We start from the raw sequence: 7,813 nt of genomic DNA, 5'->3' as shown, positions 1-7,813 counted from the left end.
GAGCCCAAAAAATAAATTTTAAGGGGTCAAAATTGGGAACAAAGTAAAAAAAAAAAAAAAATGACCTCTGCGGTCTCTACCAAATTACTCAGCCAATTGTTGGTCTAAACATTTTAAATTTTACATCAAGTGTATTCAGACATAGTGGAAGCTTTTTGATGTTTTTTCGCTGAAAATCTGACTTCCAAGAGGTCAAAGTTCAAAAGATTTTACCTTTGCAGTCTCCATAAAACTAACCAATTTCGGGTCTAAACATTTGAAATTTATACATAACGGGTATTCAGACATGCAGCAAGTAGTTTAATCAGTTTGGAAGCGAAAATTTGGCCGCCAAAAAGTCAAAATTGAAAGAGTTTACCTTTGCAGATTCTACCAAACTCCTCCGCCAATTTTAGGTCTAAGGAGTTGAAATTTTAGATGTAGGTAACTTGGACATGGGTAAAACTTTGTATTTTTATTAGAGACCAAAAATAATAAATGTTAAGGGTAAAAATTGCGGTCCAAGTTAAGAAACATTGACTCTGTTTTGACCCAAACTTGGCGAAGGAGTTTGGTAGAGTTTTCAAAGGTCAAATCGTTGAACTTTGACCCCTTTAAAAACTTATATATATGTATATATATATATATATATATATATATATATATATATATATATAGTAATGCATAAGGTTTTGTAACTCAAAATCCATCATAATCAACTCGACATCGCAAGTAAAACATGTATGCACATATGTAGTCAATAATGTTTTATAAATAAAGGAATTTATACTATACTAGCATTTCAGCCCGGCGTTTCCCGGGTGTTTGGATATGTGTGTTGAGCAAAACAAAAATAAAGTGGTAGTAGAAAGGCAGGTTCGAACCCGTACCGCGAAGGAGGAAAAGAACGGGGAAAAAACCCTGACGTCTTTGCTGTTACGACCACCGCCAAACCGAAAGTGACTTATGGTTAAATTAAGGTTAAAACAATCGAAAGTAGAGGATAACTTTAAAAAATATCGGCGAAAAAAGCGAATCCTCTGTACAAAAGTGCCCAGTTGAAGGTGAAGATATTAATGTTTTTAGCCAATTTTTCGATATTCGTCGTCTGAAAGGGGGAATTCTAAACGATACTGATCTTGATAAAATCCGTCGCCTCTGTCAAAAGTTTTAGGTAGACATGCATACATACATACATACATACATACATACATTTATATATTGGTAACTAAAAATTTTCGACCCAGATCGATTAAAAAACTTGCCCTATCTCTGAATACCCTTTATGTCAAATTTCAAATGTTTAGACCAGAAATTGTCTGAGTAATTTGGTAGAGACCGCAGAGGTCAACTTTTTTTTTAACTTTAACCCCTATTATAAACCCTTAACATTTATAGATTTTAGCTCTAATCAAGTTATTAAGTTAGATCCATGTCCAAGGAGCCTATATCTAAAATTTCAAGTGTTTAGACCCAAAATTGACGGAGGAGTTTGGTAGAGTTCGCAAAGGTAAAATCGTTGAACTTTGACCCTTAACAATCAAATATCTGACCGAAAACCAATCACAAAGATTTTCCCAAATCTCAGTACCCTGTATATTAAATTTTGAGTCTGTAGACTGAAAATTGACAGAGTTATTGCATAGGGAAATGTACACAGACAGACACACAGACACGTTCACTCTTATATATATATATATATATATATATATATATATATATAAAGTTATATATATATATATATATATATAAAGTTATATATATATATAGAATTATTGCATAGGGAAATGTACACGACACGGACAGACACACAGACACGTTCACTCTTATATATGTATATATATATCAAGTGAATGTGTCTGTGTGTCTGTCTGTGTGTCTGTTTGTGTGTGCATTTCTTTACGCAATAACTCTGTCAATTTTAGTCTACAGACTCAAAATTTGATATACCATATTTAAAACAATGTGTACATAACTTTTTATAATTTTAAACAATATAAACAGAACATTTAATAATTTAAAACAATGTAAACCTTTTTATTTTTAATTTTAAACAATATGAATAGAAGTCTATCATTTAAACAATATAAACGTTTTCTCTTTAATCTTAAACAATATAAATACACTTTTTTTTATAATCTTAAACAGTATAAACGTTTTATTTTTAATGTTAAACAACATAAACAGAATTCCTTTTAATAAAATATCGTTCACGAATGCTTTTGATTATACCATGTACGGTTTTAAAGCCCCAAATTTTTAAAAGGATTATTTCGATTGTATTTTCATTGCAAGTTGGAATCGTTCTCAAACAAAAAGCAACAGAAATGTTTTTCTAATATGAAAAAAACAAGACAAAACGAAACAAAACAAGAAAACTACTTGATCAATTTACATATATTTTAAGATTTCTGACCTGGGCAATGATGTTAAGACTTTTATTATCCAATGTATCCCGTATTGTTTTCACTGGTCGCCATGTTTGTTTTTGCATGTTAAGGTTTTGCGAGTGAGATATCGTTATTGTTATTGAAGCTAGTTTAAACACTTGTCTTGCTTCAGTTGTTTTTCCTATTGAACTTGTTTGTTTGTTTGTTTGTTTGTTTATTGAACACCATTCATGGTGGTTTTTGTTGGCGTTCTTTTGTTTTAAATAGGAGTCACCACTTATCAAGTCCGGATATCAAGAGCAGCAAAGCTCAGCGGTTGCATACGAAGTCGAGGAAGGTTTGATCCTTATCACACAAAGAAATGGCGTCGAAACAACACTGTATTGATTTGCTGTTTCGCGTGTGGCACATCTTTGCTTGCCATACGCGGAAACAGAGACGATCAGAAGACGATGGATCATGATCAGTTCTCTTTCTGGATTTTTCATCCCCAAACAGGAACCATGGGTCTAAAACTTATATAAAAGAAAATCACACTTTCAGTTCTTTGTGCATTATCATCAGCGTCAGTGTATTGCTTATCCTTTACCACAAAGTCCCCAGCTCCAGGAGGCTCTTATTGATACTTGCAGCACCAAACATTTCGTCATTATTGCGAAATGGTATCACTTGTGCATGTTAGTCATTGTGGACATTTTATTTTTGTTTTTCAAATAATTTCTAGGATTATTTTTTTTCATGTATTACGATAGTTAAAATTTTGCACAAAAATTCATTTTCGAAACAGAAAACAAAAATGGTAAAAAACTTTACAATAATAACTATTCGCAGTTTTTTTTTCAAGTCATACATTTTCCTATAATGACAGCTTTTCATTCATTTCAGAATTTTCTTTCCTTAGAGACTGCTCATTAAAAAGTTCGCTTGAGGAAAAAGTCGTACATTTTCGTATAATAACCGCTTTTATTCATTTCAGAAAACATACAATAAATGTTCGTGGAAATTATTTATTATAAAAAAGGATCAGAGAAATTCGTGGAACACTTTAAGATCTTGAATTGTCTCCCCTTATTCTGACTAGAGTTATTCAAAAATGAAAATAAAAATTGTCCACAATAACTAAAATGTATAAATGCCAAACCTTCTTCATTTTCTTAATTTTCTTCTTCTTTTTCTTCCTTCTTTTTTTCTTCTTCATCATCTTTTTTCTTCTTCATCATCTTTTTTACTTCTTCATCATCTTTTTTTCTTTTCCTTTTCTTTTTCCAAATGTTTTTTTTTTATAATCGTTTTAGTTGTTATTTTTTTAAGACGGGAAGCAAGAGAAACGGGTCGGACTTCTGCACAGAGCTCACAAAGCTCGTGCCCCTGGATTTTCTGGTCTGTAGGTATTAGACTTGCAGATCGATACTTTTTACATCTGACACCCAGAGCAGCAAGGCCTGGTGGCTGCATACGAAGTCGGTAAAGGCTCAAAGCCAAAGTGAATAGACATACGGTGTTGTATATTTTCCTATTTAATATCAAACTAAAATAGCACCGAAATGACCAGAGGGTGACGGATACCAACTTCTTGATTTTCACCAAAGCCCTGTTAGCCAGATAACTCCGATGCTGTAATGTTGTCACCTTCCACCACCACTATTACGCCGAGAAAGAAAGTGTTTTTTATGCTGTTAACACGTGCTCGACTGAATATCACACAGGTTAGTTTAATACACATGTGATATAGGAATCAAATTGGTCATACGAACCAAGTGCCAACATTCCTAGTTTCTTGAACTACATTACCTTCTTAATCCATACGCCAATTGAAAGGAAAATAAATTTGGCGCCTAAAAACATGACATCTGTTTTAATGAGTTAGCGTCTCGGATTACACGAGGTTTCGTATAAAAAAATGTGCCCAAGATAAATATATATGCTGACGACATGAGAAGAAAAACAAGTGTACACATATGCAAGACAATGACAAAAATTCTAGAAAACGACCTTTCGGGGCTCCTATAGTCTTTGACAGACTATGGATACCCATATGGGTGCCTGCGCGCGAAATTTTTGTAGCAGCGGGTGCGCAATCTCCAACCACACCTCTCCTGAGTCGACATTGTTAAATACCTGCGGCAAGTGAAGTGTATGTTCAGGACTACTGGAAACAAATGCCGAGATAAGCGGAAAGCACATACAGCGCCTAGGATTCCCAAATGGTCACCCATCCGGTACTAAGCAGGCTCAACGTTGCTTAACTTCGATGATCTGATGAGAACCGGTGTGTCAACGCGATTATGCCGTATATAGAAAAAGACATTTAGTTGGTAGTGAAATGAGACCATAAGTAAATATAACATTTAATGCTACTGAGATTAAACGTCTTTCTTTTAACAATCACAAAAAACTTTTCCCAACCACGGAGTGCCATGACAAATAACACCTTACCTGGAAGACCATCCTTCAAACACCCCGACTGAACATTCACAGGCAACAATAATCGGAACAAATATATTGAGAACATTGCCAAGTCTGCTGGAAAGAAAGTGGGCTCCCTCAATCGTGCTAGAAAATTACTCGCACCAGAAAGTATCCCATATATCTACAAAGCCACAATTCGACCATGCATGGAGTATTGTTGCCACATCTGGACTGGTGCTTAGACAAAGTACAGCAAAAAGTCTCAAAGCTAATAGTTTCGCACTATCAGCCAAGCTTCAACCTCTGTCTCATCACCGCAATGTTGCATCTCTGTGTTTGTTTTACAAGTACTTTAATGGGAAGTGCGCTGATGAACTCAGAGTATTTGTGTCCCCCCTTCGATATACATACTTCCAACCCGACAAGCAGCAAAATTTTACCACTTCACGTTTGAAGTCCCTAAATATCGGAAAGCCTTCTACTCTGATAGTTTCTTCCCTTGGACTGCTACACTTTGGAATTCCCTCCTTGTTTCCTGCTTCCCCGAATGTACTAACATGCAGAAGTTGAAATGTAATGTGAATAGATATCTCGCTGCTCAACTGCTACAGGGGAGGGGACAGATCCCAGTAATTAAAAGAACAAAGTAGAAAGTTTGGAAATGATATTTGTTAAAAGGAAAAGGTTAGAATCGAACCGAGTATTCCAAAGTTAAAAGAGAAAACATATTGGAATGTTAAGAAATGTAGAGCGGTTGTCATTGTTTTTTGGAAATAACTAAATATATTAATTATGTCAGAGTTAGGTGAATGAACAATGCAAGTTAGAATTAACGATAAACAAATGGGTTAGATTATCGGACAATGTAAATTTAGGAAATTTTTTTATTTGTCAAAAACTTGTTGTATGTGAATCCACGCGAGGGAATCACACCATTAGGTTTTTGACGTCACAAAGCAAAAGAATCAGCATTTATTCTATACTATTAATAAAATTCTAAATATTTATTTATTTATTTATTTATGTGTGTGTGTATATATCAATAAAACTTTTGAACAGATGCACCGAATTGAAATTGCTTTTTCCCCTGAAAGGTGTGAGTCCCTAGATTGTCCTTATCTATATATAGTTCGTAACAAACAACGTCGAATCATACAAAAAGCCTGAAATAAGGGTTTTTGGGCTGTTTGTGCAATTGTTAAAAAAGTTACCTGTCCCTGTCAACGGAATTTAGCACTGTTTGTATACAGTCGCGGTAACATCTTTCGGCGAACGGACAGGACTTGTGGCGTTATGGATAACGCGTCTGACTACGGATCAGAAGATTCCAAGTTCGAATCCTGGCAAGTTCGTAATAATTTTAACCATCATTTTATCCAACGTTTACTCATTATTCTTACCCTTAGAATATTTTTTTCAGTGATTTTGTTTTGTGCATATGGTAATTTCCCATACTCCGAGTTCTCGAGGTAAGCGTTGATAGGAGGACGATGTTGAGTGGACTCGATTTTGTTTGACTTTGCGTTGTGTGTGCCGACGCGGCGCGGCTGCTAGTTTATAATATATTCAAAGAGGGTTCGAAGTTAGAGTCAGTGAGTCGGGGTGAGAGAGAGAGAGAGAGAGAGAGAGAGAGAGAGAGAGAGAGAGAGAGAGAGAGAGAGAGACCGATCAGTCAGGGTCGAGTCGGGAATAGGAGAGTTAGCTGAAACCCTGTTGGAAGCGACCAGAAGGGAAGACAAGACAGTGTAGAATCAAAAAGGTATTTGAGTCCCTGGTCATCTCATTCGGATGGAGAATAAAAGATAATCATTTGTAAACTTTGTTTTCGTTTGTCGTCTTTGAAAAAATGAAAGGTAATTTGATTTTTGTCTGTTATCCTGTAACTGAACTTTGTGTAACTCCTTTCGAAGTGGTAACTGTCTGTCCTCCCCATCATCATCATAATGTACCTCCCCCTCCCAATCTCAAAAAACTTCAACCTGAATTAGCGCCCATACTTACAAAACTGTTTAAACGTTGTCTTAAGGAGAATAGTTTCCCATCTCCCTGGAAAATCTCATCAGTATGCCCTGTATTTAAGAATTCAGGTGATCGCTCATCCCCCTCTCAGTACAGGCCAATAAGTCTCCTGTGCGTTATGAGTAAGTTGCTAGAATCTGTGTTAAATACAGAAGTAATCAAACATCTCAACAAAAATAACCTTCTTAGTGACACTCAATATGGTTTCCGTTCTGCTAGATCTACAGCAGATGTCCTTACAGTTATATCGCATAAGATTAGCAAATCTCTCGACGGTGGCAATCTTTCTAGGGCAATTGCTCTTGACATATCTAAAGCCTTTGATAGGGTATGGCATAAAGGTTTACTTCATAAGATCGCTAGCTATGGTATAGCTGGAAAAGTCTTCTCAATTATTAAATCATTTCTTTCTGATAGGTTCATAAGAGTAGTAGTTGAGGGGCAAAAATCAGAAGCTCACAGTATTAATGCCGGTGTCCCTCAGGGATCCATCCTGGGCCCAACTCTTTTCTTGATCTACATTAATGATCTTCCAAATCATATCCTTACATCATTTGTAGACATTTATGCTGACGACACTACCATTTATGGTAGCACATCTAAGACAGTAAACGACCAAGTTCTCTCCAATTCTCTCTCCTCTGATCTTGAGCACGTAGTACAATGGGGAAAGGAGTGGCTGGTTACTTTTAATGCATCTAAAACCAAGCTTCTCTCTTTACATCATCAACATTCTAATTCACATTTGTCATCAATTGAAATGAATGGCTCTCGTCTTCAGGAGGCCTCAAGTTTTGACAAGCTTCTTGGCTTGACCATTACTCCTGATCTTAAATGGAACACGTATATCAAATCTGTTGCCAAGGCCGCTGGAAAAATGGTGGGATCTTTCTATCGATCCGGTAGATATCTCACTGCTGATGCTATTATCTCTATATATAAGAGCCAGGTACGTCCAAGGATGGAATACTGTTGCCACATCTGGGCAGGAGCTGCTAGAAAGGACTTGTCCTGCC

General features: G+C 35.9%; 1 pseudogene; it reads right to left on the bottom strand.

The window, feature by feature from the left end:
• Positions 1–4,548: 4,548 nt before the first annotated feature.
• On the bottom strand, positions 4,549–4,665 carry LOC145247613 (5S ribosomal RNA; annotated as a pseudogene).
• Positions 4,666–7,813: the final 3,148 nt, after the last annotated feature.

This window comes from Euprymna scolopes, chromosome 25 (genome assembly GCF_053919585.1).
Source record: "Euprymna scolopes isolate OS-2025 chromosome 25, ASM5391958v1, whole genome shotgun sequence".
In the NCBI taxonomy this organism is placed as follows: domain Eukaryota; kingdom Metazoa; phylum Mollusca; class Cephalopoda; order Sepiida; family Sepiolidae; genus Euprymna; species Euprymna scolopes.
The sequence above is the reverse complement of the archived record's forward strand: the minus strand, read 5'-3'. Positions and strand labels throughout refer to the sequence as shown.